The sequence below is a fragment of the Pseudochaenichthys georgianus genome, chromosome 13 (genome assembly GCF_902827115.2).
Source record: "Pseudochaenichthys georgianus chromosome 13, fPseGeo1.2, whole genome shotgun sequence".
In the NCBI taxonomy this organism is placed as follows: Eukaryota; Metazoa; Chordata; class Actinopteri; order Perciformes; family Channichthyidae; genus Pseudochaenichthys; species Pseudochaenichthys georgianus.
In genome coordinates, this window is record NC_047515.1 from 21,762,999 (window position 1) to 21,779,809 (window position 16,811).

At 43.4% G+C, this 16,811-nt stretch overlaps 1 pseudogene; it reads right to left on the reverse strand.

Annotated features, from left to right (window-relative positions):
- Nucleotides 1–8,126: 8,126 nt before the first annotated feature.
- Nucleotides 8,127–13,275, reverse strand: LOC117457000 (extracellular calcium-sensing receptor-like; annotated as a pseudogene).
- Between the last annotated feature and the right edge of the window lie 3,536 nt (nt 13,276–16,811).

Below are 16,811 nucleotides of genomic sequence, written 5' to 3' on the forward strand. Positions count from 1 at the left end.
ATTTCGATTAATTAATTACAAAGCCTCTAATTAATTAGATTAATTTTTTTAATCGAGTCCCGGCTCTAAAAGTAACCTTTCCTGTCATTTCAGATCCCACAGTTCCTGCCTTTGTGTGTTTCCCGCCCGTGAGATTGCTTGGCCCTGCCCTGATTGTTTTCACCTGTGCCCATCCCCCTCACCTATATATAGCCCTGGTGTTTCTTTGTTCCTTTGTCAGTTCGTTATGTTTCATGTCGTGAGCACCCAGGCCTTTTGACTCCTGATACGTACCTTGTGATTTAGACCTTTTTTTTGTCAAGTGAGTTTTTGTGTTGCTGTACAACTTTGTTTTGGCTTTTTATCTAGTTTCTATTTTTTGTGAAAGTACGATTTAGTTTTTGATTAAAGAACATTCTATTTTTGGACATCTGTCTCCGAATCCTGCTTTTGGGTCCTGCGTCCTGTATCTCGGTTCATAACAGTACGAACTGACCAAAATATGGACCCAGCGGATTCAGAGACAGTGAAGATAGCTCTGCGAGCTCAAGGAACAAGACTACACCAGCATGAGGAGCAGCTGGGCGCCATCAACCTGGGGGTGAGGGAACTGACCGGCCGTCAGGAACATTTTCAAGCCTCCGTCAATACTCAGGTGAATCACCTTGCCGAACAGCTGCACCGTGTCCTCGCTCACCTAGAAGCTGGTTCGTCCCCTCAGCACCCTGCTGTTGCTCACTGTGAAGCTGACCGTTGAGCGGCCCAGACCAAGCAAGGAGGCAGAGGCAGAACGTCCAAAAATATAACCCGGCGTGGGCATTTATTAAAAACACGGGAACAAAGTTCACAGTCTCAATCCTGCTGTTCTCTTTGTCCACATCCTGCAGCCACAAGGATCTTACACACACACCCAGCCCTCTCAACAGACAGGACAACAGAGCCTAAATACCCACCCTCCAATCATCACAACAAGACACAGGTGAGGGGGGAGGAGGAGGGGGGAGGAGACAACACAGGACACCAGGTGCACACAATCATCAGCCACAGACAACATATACTGTGCAATCACGCCAACAAAGTGCCCTATCACCCGGCCTGAAGCCGCCAGTCCATAGTGACGAAGCCACCTTCGTCACATTTCCTTCCCCCTCTCCCCCGGAAGCACAGTGTCTCTACAGTCTCGTGGGTCCGGAGTCTCCGTTCCTCTTCCCGAGCAAACGCTGCTCCTCTCTCGTCTCCTGCTGCCCCAACAGCCGTGGCCCCCTGGTCCGTTCCAGGCACAGCCACCCCCAGCCGCGGTTCCTCTCCTTGGTCCCTCTCCTTTCCTCCGTAATGTTCACCTCCTTACTTGGTCGAATCCCACTTCTGACACCAAATGTGAAGCTGACCATTGAGCGGCCCACACCAAGCAAGGAGGCAGAGGCAGAACGTCCAAAAATATAACCCGGCGTGGGCATTTATTAAAAACACGGGCACAACGTTCACAGTCTCAATCCTGCTGTTCTCTTTGTCCACATCCAGCAGCCACAAGGATCTCACACACACACCCAGCCCTAAATACCCACCCTCCAATCATCACAACAAGACACAGGTGAGGGGGGAGGAGACAACACAGGACACCAGGTGCACACAATCATCAGCCACAGACAACATATACTGTGCAATCACGCCAACAAAGTGCCCTATCACCCGGCCTGAAGCCGTCAGTCCATAGTGATGAAGCCACCTTCGTCAAACTCACACACCTATTGTTCCAGCTGACCATGTGCCACTCCATGCTCCACCGCCTCGTCTGGCATCTCTAGAACGATTCTCCGGAGATTCCGGTGACTGCCGCCCTTTCATTGTTCATTGTGATCTCCATTATAAATATAACCCTGCTGCATTCCCCACTGATCACTCCAAAGTGGCCTTCATGGTGAGCCACTTAACGGGGAGAGCAGCGGCCTGGGCTACGTCCGAATGGGCGAGAGATTCATCTACCTGTAATTCTCTGGATGGTCGGTTATTGTTTACCGTTACCCACTGTACTATGCCCATTGAAGTAACCGTAAATGCAACACATACTGAACACATGACTTTCAATTTATTTGACTCCGCTCAGCATCCACTTATTCTTGGTTACCCATGGTTAGTCAAGCACAACCCACACATTGACTGGAGATCTGGGAGAGTTAAGGGATGGGGAGAGGACTGCAAGCATTTCTGTTTGAGAGACAATAAGACTGGTGACAACACTCCCCATGCTAGAAGGATTGCATGTACAGAAATGACTGAGGCTATCCAAGTACAGGAGCAAGATTTCCCTGACAAGTCCAAGGTGCCCAGTTGCTATTGGGACCTAAAGGAGGTTTTTAGTAAAGCCTGAGCCACTGCCCTGCCACCACATAGGCCTAATGACTGTGCAATAAACTTGGTACCTGGCTCCCCAATTCCCAAGGGTCGCCTCTACTCTCTTTCCGGACCCAAAAGGGAGGCCATGAACAATTATATTGAGACCTCCTTGCAGGCCGGACTCATTCGCCCTTCCTCGTCACCGGCGGGAGCGGGCTTCTTTTTCGTAGACAAAAATGATGGATCACTCCGGCCCTATATAGACTACAGCCCTCTGAACGCAATCACCATCAAAAACAGGTACCCTCTCCCACTCATCTCCTCCGCCTTTGAACTTTTGCAAGACGCCAACATTTTCACCAAACTGGATTTAAGGAATGCTTATCATTTGATGAGAATCAGGGAGGGGGAGGGATGGAAGACTGGATTTAACACACCTAGTGGACACTATGAGTACCTAGTGATGCCTTTTGGCGTGACAAACGCACCGGCAGTGTTTCAGGCCCTCATAAATGAGGTGTTGGGGGACTTCCTGAATAATTTTGTGTTTGTATATCTTGATGACATTTTGATTTTTTCTCCTGACAACATAACCCACCAGCAGCATGTCCGCCAAGTCCTCGACCGCTTGCTACAGAACCAACTTTATGTTAAAGCAGAGAAGTGCGAGTTCCATGTCCAAACCACATCGTTCCTGGGTTTCATCATTGCCTCCGGTCAACTAAAGATGGACCCTGCCAAGGTCAGTGCCGTGGCCGAGTGGCCAGTTCCTGTCAACAGGAAAAAACTACAGCAGTTTCTGGGGTTTGCAAATTTGTATAGACGTTTCATCCGAAATTTCAGTTCTATTGCTTCCCCGCTACATGTACTTACCTCTCCTCATGTCCCGTTTGAATGGAACTCCAAAGCTGCTAACGCTTTTCAAGCTCTAAAGGAGATGTTCACCTCTGCTCCCATCCTCACCATCCCAGATCCACTTTGACAGTTCGTGGTAGAGGTGGATGCCTCTAACCTCGGTGTGGGGGCAGTTCTCTCTCAGCGGGCTGCAAAGGATAATAAGCTCCATCCCTGCGCTTTTCTCTCCCGTAAGTTGTCCTCAGCGGAAAGGAACTACAACGTGGGCAATCGTGAACTACTGGAAGTGAAACAAGCCTTGGAGGAGTGGAGACATTGGCTAGAGGGGGCCGCTCAGCCGTTCCTGGTATGGACAGACCATAAGAACCTCGAATACATGAAAAAGGCTAAGAGACTGAATTTACTCCAGACACTTTTTTTCAGTCGTTTTGATTTTATCTTGTCATTTAGACCTGGCTCCCAGAACACCAAGCCAGATGCCTTGTGCTGTCTGTTTGACCCTGAGCCTGCTGCCAAGGAACCAGAACCCATCCTACCACTGAACCGTGTGGTAGGAGCGGTAACTTGGCAGATAGAAAAAGAGGTGCAGCAAGCAAATGTTGAGAGCCCAGCACCTAGTGAGTGTCCGCCTAATAGGCTGTTTGTTACAGTGCCCTTACGCTCCAAGATCATTCACTGGGCTCACACGTCCTTGCTCACTTGTCATCCTGGGATTAGAGGAACCATGTTCGCACTTAAGCAGCGTTTCTGGTGGCCGTCCATGGCTAAAGATGTTGGTGAATATGTGAATGCCTGTCCTGTTTGTGCTCGCAGCAAAACCTCTTCCATGCCTCGGGCTGGGTTGCTGCAGCCGTTGCCCATTCCCCAACGGCCCTGGTCTGACATATCCATGGACTTTGTTACTGGACTCTCGGTGTCTCAAGGCAATACCACTGTACTAACAGTGGTAGATCGTTTTTCGAAAATGACTCATTTTATTCCATTGACCAAGCTACCTTCGGCCAAGGAAACGACGGAAATTATGATGGTCAATGTGTTCCGGATACATGGATTTCCCAGGGATATTGTGTCAGACCGGGGCCCACAGTTTGTTTCCAAGTTCTGGAAGGAGTTCTGCAGTCTCATTGGAGCCACCGCTAGCCTCTCCTCTGGGTATCACCCCCAGTCCAACGGACAAACGGAGAGATTAAATCAAGTGTTGGAGACATGTCTGAGGTGCTTGGTGGCTCAGAATCCCTCATCGTGGAGCAAGCATCTAACCTGGGTGGAATACGCCCACAATTCTCTTCCCACCTCTGCCTCTGGTATGACTCCCTTCCAGTGCGTCTTTGGCTACCAACCACCCGTGTTTGCTGAGACTGAAAAAGAGGTCTTGGTGCCGTCTGCACATGCCCTGGTCAGACGTTGCCATCGCATCTGGGCGGCTGCCCGTCGAACCCTTCTAAGGAGTTCTTCTTCAATGAAAAGGGGGGCTGACCGACACCGCCGGCCAGCTCCAGTGTACCAGCCTGGGCAGAAGGTGTGGTTGTCCACGAAAGATCTACCCCTCCATGACGCTTCAAGAAAATTAGCCCCCAGGTTTGTTGGTCCCTTTCCAATAACGAAGATTGTGAACCCTGTGTCTGTGCGCCTGCGACTCCCCAGATCCCTGCGGGTCCACCCTACATTCCACGTTGGGAAGATCAAGCCTGTCAAGGAAAGCAGTTTGGTGCCCGCAACTAAACCTCCGCCACCCCCCAGAATGGTTGATGGTGGCCTTGTTTATACAGTCAAGAAACTGCTGGCAGTCCGGAGAAGGGGACGTGGCAGGCAGTTCCTCGTTGACTGGAAAGGCTATGGAGCAGAGAATAGGATGTGGATCCCGTCTCGCTACGTTGTGGATCAGGAGTTGATCAGGGATTTCGACAGGCAACATCCTAATCTGCCTGGGCCGTCAGGAGACGCCCCTAGAGGGGGGGGGTAATGTTGTGACTCGACAGATATGTTAGGTTTAGTTATGTTTTTATTTTGAAAGTAACCTTTCCTGTCATTTCAGATCCCACAGTTCCTGCCTTTGTGTGTTTCCCACCAGTGAGATTGCTTGGCCCTGCCCTGATTGTTTTCACCTGTGCCCATCCCCCTCACCTATATATAGCCCTGGTGTTTCTTTGTTCCTTTGTCAGTTCGTTATGTTTCATGTCGTGAGCACCCAGGCCTTTTGACTCCTGATACGTACCTTGTGATTTAGACCTTTTGTCAAGTGAGTTTTTGTGTTGCTGTACAACATTGTTTTGGCTTTTTATCTAGTTTCTATTTTTTGTGAAAGTACGATTTAGTTTGTGATTAAAGAACATTCTATTTTTGGACATCGGTCTCCGAATCCTGCTTTTGGGTCCTGCGTCCTGTATCTCGGTTCATAACAATACATTTGAGTGTTTCCTATCGTCTAAACCTCCAGGGATGTACACAGTTTAATACTGGCAACTTCTTATTATGGGAAATATGAAAACGTATTTTAAAACTACAATTCCCAGTAGAGACGTGCCATAGAGCATGTTGCAAAACACACAATAGCCAGCATGTGTAGTTCTGGAGGGGGGGACGGGGTGGACCCGTTCAAATCCAGTTTTGGACAGTCTGCCGTGGTTCCATCCCATTTCAAAGTGTTGCTCGGCGTAACCCTCGGCACACACTCAAACATCCAATCACAGAGCTTGAGGACTATCACGGGGTTTGTCAAGCGAAGCGGAGAGAATACTTATTTCCGGGTGTAAAATTCTCTAAAGCAACTACTATGAGCTGCTCCGACCCTCGGTCCTGACGGACTCCAACTTGTGTTTATTAATCAAACAAATAAATAAACACAAGGATAATGATGTGTTATTGTTGAGTACATAACAGTGTGTGGTTTAGAAAATAATACAAAATTAGAAGGAAAAAACGATGAAACAATACAGATTTCAGTATTCTGAGCCCCTACTCTCCCCATAACTGACGGCAACAAAAGTCCTACATTATTCAATTAAAATAAAGAAGTAAAGACAATAAGTGTGGCTTGATATTGAGTAAGAAAAAGGTTGATAAACGCTGTGAGAATGGATCTGCGGAGAGCATTTCGTCGCGATCCCAACTCGTCTATTACCAACGTTCAGGGAGCTCTATGTAAGTCAATGGGACGCCCTGCCCGTTGAAAACTGACTCTCAAGGGGTACCCTGTCCATAATAGAGTGACGGGGAGGGGCCCTGACCGACCGTCACCATGTGACAGGTTGGGAGTGAGAACGTGTTGCTTCACTAGCACAGTAGCAAGGGGAAGGAACAAGTAAGAGCCTATTTATTTGACTAATCAGACAAGTTGAACATATTTTCACATTTTTACAAAGTTTTACTTTAAGAATGATATCATTTCAAATACACAATATAACAATACTAACGATTCTTAACATGTATTTCATAATTCAAAAGTATCTTTAGAATTTCATGAAAATTATTTCTTGTGTTTACATTCAGCACAGTAATATTTTCTTCCTGAGTATAAATAACGTATCATGTGTGCTGCTGCACGTGTGTGAAACGTACCATTGTCAGCTGAGCTGTGGCTCTGGATAATGTCTGCAGAGAAAAGACAGATATGTGTAGTGCACCTAAAACAGCCCTACTATAACCACATAAAAAGGGTTTTGCATTTCATTAAGATTAAGGAAGAGGAAAAACAAAGAAAAAGGAGAACAAAAAGACAAGGTAGATACACATAAAAATGATGTGTCTAATGGCTCACATCTGATTCTATTCTTCATATAAGATTACTTAATTTTATAGGCAGGGATATTGTATGTTGTGCCACCCATCAGGGAACAGACTGGGGGCAGGACAAAGTCCACATTTTAATTAATTATGTTAGTTTAAAATGGTAAACTATAGAATAAATGCTATGTCATATTAGCCAATACATTATTTGTTTCAGCAAATAAGTCGATACCCATATATTTTTTCATTCTTAAGTTTTCTCCATGGAATAATGAACACACAATGGACATTAGTGTTTTTTTTATGAAAGCAACATAAAGAAGCTAGAACATGCAATAATATAAAGGGTTTCAATCTAGGAATAATAGTTGAACAATCCATTTGTGTATATGCACATGATATTTAATCTGTTCGTCTCTAATGCAAAAATGCTAAATATGATAAAGGAAAGCTTTACAATTCAGATGGTAAAGTAAGAGCAACCTAGGCTGAATTATGATTCTTTGCTTAGACAATGGTATCTTTACATCAAACTGTCATATATTTACTTGTGTTATTGTATTAAAACACAGGGAATGAAGGGAATAATAAAGGAATAATCAGTTTTACCAAGACATTTCATTATTTATTCTAGAAATAGATTACATATTTAAGTCCTCAGGCAACACCACATGGGTATTTTCAATAACATACCAATTACTATGGCCTTTGGTCCACACCCAAACAGCTTCGAAGTCCATTGAACATTAAGCTTATGTAAAACTACCAAGGTGACGATGTTCAGGAACTTCATTTACAATTTGAATGTGGGAGAACAGAGTTTTTGGCATGTCATTTATTGCCTCCTTTGAGGTGTCACAAAGGAGGCGGCATTTCATGTTATAGCTGATAAGCCATAATAGAGCTGGTTCTAACCTTGTTATGTTGTTACATGTCAACACATAAATGCACAGTGTTGATTCCAACAAATTGAGAAAACAGTGGGGTCACTGATACACTGTACACTGATGTCACATGGCCAGTACACAAAGGTGGCTGCCAACGTTATTGGTTATTGACCCGTTGTGTTGTCAAACCTGCCCATTGGCCCTAATTACCGCTTCATTGTGTTGTCATTTTTAAAGTGCTTGTGTCAAAAATATTTCTTTTTGGACAAAGGAAAGAAAACATAAAAAAAAACCTGTTTATAAGTTAGCCAGGCCTCAGACCATTTTATATATTTATTGTGTGTGCTACATTTCCATCTTGGTTATTCCACGACACATGATAGCTTTCTTTGTGTTCCTCTCTGGTCTCAGCAGTATAATGTAACATTTGGGACCAAACAGTGCTATCAAGATGCCAAAACTGGAGGCCAGGATGGCAAATACCTCAACAACATCTGCATATTTGCCTGGGGAACTGATATAAGCAGGGACAAATGCCACCCACACAGCACAGAAGATCAGCATGCTAAACGTGATTAGTTTGGCCTCATTGAAGCTATCTGGAAGATTTCTTGCCAGAAATGCTAACAGGAAACTAAGTATAGCCAGTAAGCCAATATAACCCATTAACACTGCAAATCCAACTGTGGACCCGACTACACACTCATACACTATTTTGTCATTGTGGTATTGAGTGTTTTTATGAGGAGCAGGTGAGGAAGAAACAAGCCAAGCAGTACAAATCACTGCCTGAATGGATGTAAGAAGCACAACTGTCCCTCTCTGCTGCAAAATACCAAACCACTTCAGACTGGCTCCACCTCCTGGCTTGGAGGCGTTGAACACAGCCAGAACTACCATGGTTTTAACAAGAATACAAGAGACACAAAGTACAAAGCTTATCCCAAATGCTGCATGTCTCAATTGACATGTCCACAGTCTGGGACGGCCGATAAACAGCAGTGAACACAGGAAACATAGCTTAAGTGATGCTAAGAGCAGGAAACTTAGTTCTGAATTGTTGGCACGTACCATGGGTGTGCTACGATGGTATTTGAAAATTCCTAGGACAATAGCACAGATACATGTGCCGAGTAAAGACGTGGTTGTCAAACAGATTCCCAGTGGCTCTTCATAAGAGAGGAACTCTGTTTCTTTTGGAACACAGTGGTCACGCTGGGGGCTGGACCAGAAGTCCTCTACACAACTGCTGCACTCCATGGAGTCTGTAAAAATAACGGAAAGTGATAAGATAGGTGTACATGCTAAAATGGTATCTCAAAAGTGCAATGTTTTAAGCAAAATACCAACCAGTGTTATTACTGATCTTTCCCTCAGAACAAGGGATGCAGTCAAAACAGCACTCAGGTTCCCCCTTCTTCCTTACCATCCGCGTACCTGGAGGACAGCTCTCACTGCACACTGACTGGGGTGGCTGGAGGGAGCAACATACATATCTGTTATTTCTTCTTTACACTGTATCTATGGGACACAAAAATATATCAAATTCAAAAGTAACCTGTTTTGCTTCAAAGTTCCAGAAGATTTTTTCTTCATCAAGTGTGAGTTCTCCACCTCTGTCTGACTCTTTGACCTCGCCCACACTCTGAATTTTAGTTTTTCCATTAGTGAGCCACTTCCAGTTCATGATATCATATATTGGTAAGGCATCACCATTCTCATCAAATGACACTTGATCCCCAAATGGTGTGGTGAAGTTGACATTTTGCAAGTAATTCACAAGCTGTATCAGAAACAGGGAGAGGAAATTCTATATATTACCATGGTAAACGCAGCTGTACCTCATATTCAATAATCAAACTGCATTTTACACCTATGTATATGTCAAGATATTAATATACCGGGAAGCAGTTCAATCGATAGAAATTGACAGTTTTAAGACATGTTTGGCTCTGAATTTACAAAATTATCCTTTAGTGTCTACCAGTAAAGAAAGACTAGTCAGCTTTCTGTTGCGACCTTTATTATTAGGAATTGAATAGCTTTGTATGTAATCCTATACCCTAAACGCTCTCTGCAAGAAATACTGAAGCATAGGATTTAGTCACATAAAGAAGTGGAGTGTAAACTGATATCACACCTGCCATGGCTCCATTCTTTGCAAATTTCCACAGCTGTGCCCACTGAAAGGCCCTCTCCCAGGCTCACACTGCAGCATGTTATCAAGAGCATACACCAGGGCATACACAGCCTTATACACGTTATACTCTGGTCTTAGGTTTGAAACATCCAAAAACTCAGTCTCCACACTTTCTAGATCTTCCTTCCAAACCATAGTGCTCCCCCAGCTTCCACCCAACCTGCTGGAGGTGGTGCAAATCTACAGTGAAATGTGTATTCCCAAAACTGATTTACCTGAAACATATACATGTGTTATAAATAATGTCAACATACTTGATTTTCCTTACAAATACCAGATCTGATTGCAATGTTAGACTTACCATGTTATTTCCATAGCTGTTTTTGTGGTTTAGGTCAGGATGTATTTGTAACAGGAAGTCCCTGAACCCTGGTATTTCTCCTCGACGGATGGCAATGCCCAGGGTGCCACCCAGGTACGGCATGAAGTGGGGGGTCTGGAGCACAGCTGCTGCAGTCCAGGCTTCACTGGCCATCCACTGCAGGCCTGTCATATTCTGCCTCACCACCTGTGCATTGCATTATTTATAATAGATACATTTACTAGCATGACAGAGTTGATGTCCTACTAATTCATACATACGTGAAATCCAGTGTTTTGCACTAACCCACAGCAATTTCATAGCTGTGGGTTAGTGTTGTTTGAGTTAAAGACCTCATGCTAAAACACTACTCACAGTGCTTTTAACAAATAAGTTGTGTGATAAAATCACTTCAATCTATTTGTTACAAACAATGTTTCACAATTAAAACATTGATTTGCATGATTACATTATATATTATTTTGTTAGCCTACAGTTTTTCCTCCCAAAGCCCCCCCACACACACACACACACACACACACACACACACACACACACACACACACACACACACACACACACACACACACACACACACACACACACACACACACACACACACACACACACACACACACACACACACACACACACACACACACACACAGTTAGGAAATTTGAATGGACAACTAGTCCGCTTTTTCAAATCTCCGCGCGTCCCTAAACAAGCTGGTTATATTACAGGAAGGAGTCCAGAGCATACAATTAACCGATAACAATAATCTACTTTAATGGTAATAAGACAATGCAATACAATCAATGCATTTCCATACAAAACCATATCATATCATATGCATAATGTCAGGAGTAGGCCCACTCCTGGCCCCTGTTCACAGGCCGCCACGACCTTCCCGTCCAAGTGGCGCGAGAAGAGAGAGACAGAACAGAAAGCTGGATAGGCTTTCATACCAATGATACAGGAAGGGGTGGAGTTTAAGGACAACTGGTCATCTTTTCCAGTCATCTCAAACAAACACCTCTGACCCTCACTGTCTCCTATTTCTGCAGCCTCCACACATACACACATCCCCCCCCCACATTCCAGAGACCACAGTGGGGTCTTGCTCCAGCTCCCCCACAGCAATAAAACCCTTAACAGCCCTTTGTCTACCGCCATTTTAGTCCTCACATTTATGAAAGGATGAAACAGATAAATCAATATAAAACACAAACACAGGTATTGTTTGAACAGTATTCACTTAACTGCTACTATTTGATAATTACCAGAGGAACTCAAAGGACCTCTTTTAATATCTGGAAATTGCAACAAGACTTTCTGCCATTTTCAAATGTAACACACTTCTTAAATATCAGTGGCTGCAACACACACACACACACACACACACACACACACACACACACACACACACACACACACACACACACACACACACACACACACACACACACACACACACACACACACACACACACACACACACACACACACACACACACACACACACACACACACACACACACACACACACACACACACACACACACACACACACACACCAGTATAATTAAGTTGTAATCAAACCAAACCTCTTCCATCAGATTTATCATGTGACTCTCATGTGCAAACACAATGACCACACGAGCAGTAGATTTCTTCATCACATCCACAATCCTTTTTAGTTCAAATGGATTATTGCCCCTGGACAGAACCTCCAAGTAGGCCAGACAACCTCCACCAGACTGAGCCAGGTCATATTGGAAGGATCGGGCAGCGTGGAGTCCATAATCATCATCACTGACCAGCAGACCGGTCCAAGGTAACCTAGGTAAATACACAGTAAAGGGATTATTGCATAAACTGGTATGATCTGCTAAATGTTTCACAATAGACTGTGTTAAATAATCTGTGTTAAATAATCTCCTAAAACCAAACAGCTATATCTATGGCAAAAAAAGAATTTGACAGGTACACAAAAGGAATATATTTTCAGCGAGAAGTTTATTTCTGTATGCAGATGCTTTAGTATACATTTCCTTTTTTGCTAATTAATGTTTACCTGGAAAGCATCACTTGGGATCGTCCTAAAAAAGGACGGAAACTTTTGCCGGTTACTCAGGCACGAACATGTGGCAAAATAACTCACCTGTAAAAGACACATTTACATTCTAAAAACAAGCCTTTACAAGCTCTCTCAACTGTTTAAAGGTTTATTATTACATCACAATTCACATTAAATTGAAATGAAAACAAAATGATTAAAGGTTATTATGGTGGAAAACTCACCATAGGTACTCTGTACAAACCTAAGACGGCGGAGATGGCAATAGAACGTGTAGAGGAAGAATCCCCGACAATGCCTATGACTGGCGGGTTTCCTACACAGGTCTCGTTTAACATGAACTGCTCCTCTTGACCACTGGCTAGTGATAAAGCTGCACGAAACCCAATTCCTAGTTTGACACAGTTGTCATAAAGACTGTATCCCAGTGTCACATTAGGCAGCAGGTCAGAGTTTCTGTTGATCTCATCAACAGCAAAGGCCATGGCCTGGGCCTGCCTAAATCCTAGAACATCAAAACTGAGACAAAAAAAACACTTTTGGAAAGTACAGCCTGAAACTTTTTTGCATAACTACTTATACTTTTCACAAACAGTTAAGCCAGTTGAATAGCAACAGTTGCAACAATACCTGAACACGAATAAAAGTAGATAATAGAGTGACATGTCTACAATGGCATGAATAAACAATGTCGTAAATGACAGTAATCTCTTAGTATTACATTGTAATAATGGGATTGCTATCCCCATGTTTCTACTTTTTGTCGTATCCCTGACACACTTACCCATGGCAGATAGGTTGTTGTGGCTTTGAGGTAAAAGACAGGTCAGGAAAAACAGAAAAGAAGTGAATCCCAAACAGACCACCCAGAACCACATCCCCAGCCTTGTGCATCCCATTTAGTCGGAATTGTCCCTGGAAGTGGCAGGTGGTTGGATAAAGAGGGGAGGCCAAAGCAGAAGAAAAGTAGAAATAAAACATGAAATACACAAGTAACTTGAAATCTGAAAAAGGCAACATGACTTTCCTCCTGTATACCCCTTCTCTGAGCCAGGTCATAAAGTGTTATTGCTATGTCAACCCTTTTTATTGACTTGCATTATTGTTTAATATTGCACACCACCCATCAGAGCATAAGCAAAGGTGGCAGGGCCTAACATACATTTTATTTTAGATTCATTTTTTATTAGAATTATTATGTCATAATTGTTTGCCGTTGATATATATATATATACATTAAAGTGATAATGTGGATTGATGCCTTCCAAAAAAACATCTACTTGCTTTGCTGTAAAAGTCAACATTTCTTCCAGACAGCTCTGCAGCTTGACATCAGTAATAATGTGTGTATATTGTATGTATCAGAAGAGCTACTTCATACTGTGTATAATCCCACATTTGTGTGTGATACGCACACCAAATTACACTCATTAAAAGCTCAAATCAGCATCAGGAATGTCCACTAGATGGTACCATCACACCAAGATATTTAGTGATGTTTTCTTTAGTGAAACTACCTTTTGCAGAATCATATGTAAGACAGGTATCCCTATTGAAACTGTCTGTACAATTTGTATTGTTATAGGCACAGGTGGGAAGTAACTAAGTACATTTACTCAAGTACTGTACTTAAGTACAATTTTGAGATACTGCTAATTTGTACTTTTACTCCACTACAATCCAGAGGTAAATCGTTTACTTTTACTCCACTACATTTATTCTGTACCTTTAGTTACTCTACAGATTTGGATCAATAATGTGAAATATAATCAATACTTAAATAAGACTTTAGTTTTACTTGGAGTACTTTAAGTATATTTTGATGCTAACACTTTTGTACTTTTACTTGAGTAACATTTTTAATACAGGATTTTTACTTGTACAGTAACAGAATATTCATACATTCTGGTACTTCTACTTTTACCCAAGTACAAGATCTGATTACCTCTCCCACATCTGGTTAATGATTTGACTTGTTCTGGCCCAAACCCAAGAAAGCATCTAATAGGGGTGCAAAATATGTTGTAATTCCAAAGGTGGGAAGTAGTAGAGTAAAAATACTTTGTTACTTTACTTAAGTAGGTATTTTTCTGGTATCAGTACTGTTGGAGTTTCTACGATCTGAGTTTAGGATTAGCTGAAAAGAGTCCAGGAAGTTTATTTACAACTTAACAGCGTTTAATAAAAACAATGGTACAATGATACAATGAATTTGCAAATGGATAGACCAAGCGAGCTTGCTCCATCCATAGGCGCATTCACACCGGAGTACTTTTCCCGTTTAGTTCCGTTAGTACCCCTTATGTCGCGTTCACACCAAAAAGAGTACTTAGTGCCGGGAACTTTTACCCCCATGTTTAGTGCCTGCTCGAGAGGTGGTACCAAAAAAGTACCAAAAAAGTACCAATTCATATTGGCTGGGCGAATTGCAAACCACGCCCCGTAAAACTCTGAAAAGTTTTTGGAAGCCGCCATTGTATTTGCTGGCATTAGCATTATTAGAATTAGCCCCGCGCACCAACAGAGAGAGAATAACTTATGGCAACACAAAAAAAAACATGGGAGCTGTGGAGTGATGAGGAGGTGTCGGCGTTCTGGCGATTTACTTGGAAGGCTTCAGTAGAGGCTGCTGGGAGTCCCAGCAGCATCTGTCACTACCCGATCCGTCCCCCTGCCCGATCTGTACTGCGCATGTGCGAGATGGTCCGCCATATTGGCGAACTCTGGACGGCAACCCAAGAAGGACACTTGACACAGTGGCTTTTGGCAAAGCTGAAAAATAAAACTTGAGAGAGATGAGTTATTGTTATTACAACGTGACTTCTCTATTATTTAACAACTCTTTTTATTGGGTTCTTTTATTTGGGGTTAAGTACATTGTCAGAATAAGTGAGAAATGGATTTAACTTCTGTTAGACAGCCATATGCCATACATTTTTGCATACATTCACAGTAAATATTTATTCAGTATGATAGCTGTCTAACAGAAGTTAAATCCATTTCTCACTTATTCTGACAATGTACTTAACCCCAAATAAGATAACCCAATAAAAAGAGTTGTTAAATAATAGAGAAGTCACGTTGTAATAACAATAACTCATCTCTCTCCAGTTTTATTTTTCAGCTTTGCCAAAAGCCACTGGCCGTTTCTCAATCGCGAGGATTTTGGCTTCCAAGCCAATATTTCAAGGATGCTACGTCATCGAGTGCCGTCGAAGGACAGTTCCAATCTCCAGCATACTTGGAATTCCACCGAGGCCGCTTCCTTGGTTTGGGGGAAATTTCTAGGCTGCACATGGGTAGACTTCGCGTCCTTAAAATCCCCACAATGCTTTGCGCACGGACCAATTTCAAAAACCCTTGCGGAGAATGGCTGAACCGACGCAGCACACATTTAAATGTAAGTATGTAGTGGCGTAGAACATGTGTTGGTAAATATGTTACTTTGTTACATTTGTTTGTTATCACGAAAAATGTGTTCCGTGAAAGTAAAGCAAGTTCATAATTAGATAGACATCGTGAGGTATTTATTTTTGGTACAGTTTATGTTGAAACCGTTAGAGAGAGTGGCACACTTGTTAGCCTGTTCCATTCTTCTTCGTTTTCCGTAGCCGTGGCTTGGAAGTATACTTGCTTCGTTTCTGAAGGAAGTGACTTGGAAGTACGCGACTACCAAGCCAGCATCCTCGCGATTGAGAAACGGCCACTGTGTCAAGTGTACTTTCCTGGGTTGCCGTCCGGAGTTCTCCAATATGGCAGACCATCTCGCAAATGCGCAGTACAGATCGGGCAGGGGGACGGATCAGGTAGTGACAGTTGTTAACAGCTTCTACTGAAGCCACACACAGTGTTTGCACATTTTTATAGACGTTTCATCCGAAATTTCAGTTCTATTGCTTCCCCGCTACATGTACTTACCTCTCCTCATGTCCCGTTTGAATGGAACTCCAAAGCTGCTAACGCTTTTCAAGCTCTAAAGGAGATGTTCACCTCTGCTCCCATCCTCACCATCCCAGATCCACTTTGACAGTTCGTGGTAGAGGTGGATGCGTCTAACCTCGGTGTGGGGGCAGTTCTCTCTCAGCGGGCTGCAAAGGATAATAAGCTCCATCCCTGCGCTTTTCTCTCCCGTAAGTTGTCCTCAGCGGAAAGGAACTATGACGTGGGCAATCGTGAACTACTGGAAGTGAAAACAAGCCTTGGAGGAGTGGAGACATTGGCTAGAGGGGGCCGCTCAGCCGTTCCTGGTATGGACAGACCATAAGAACCTCGAATACATGAAAAAGGCTAAGAGACTGAATTTACTCCAGACACTTTTTTTCAGTCGTTTTGATTTTATCTTGTCATTTAGACCTGGCTACCAGAACACCAAGCCAGATGCCTTGTCCCGTCTGTTTGACCCTGAGCCTGCTGCCAAGGAACCAGAACCCATCCTACCACTGAACCGT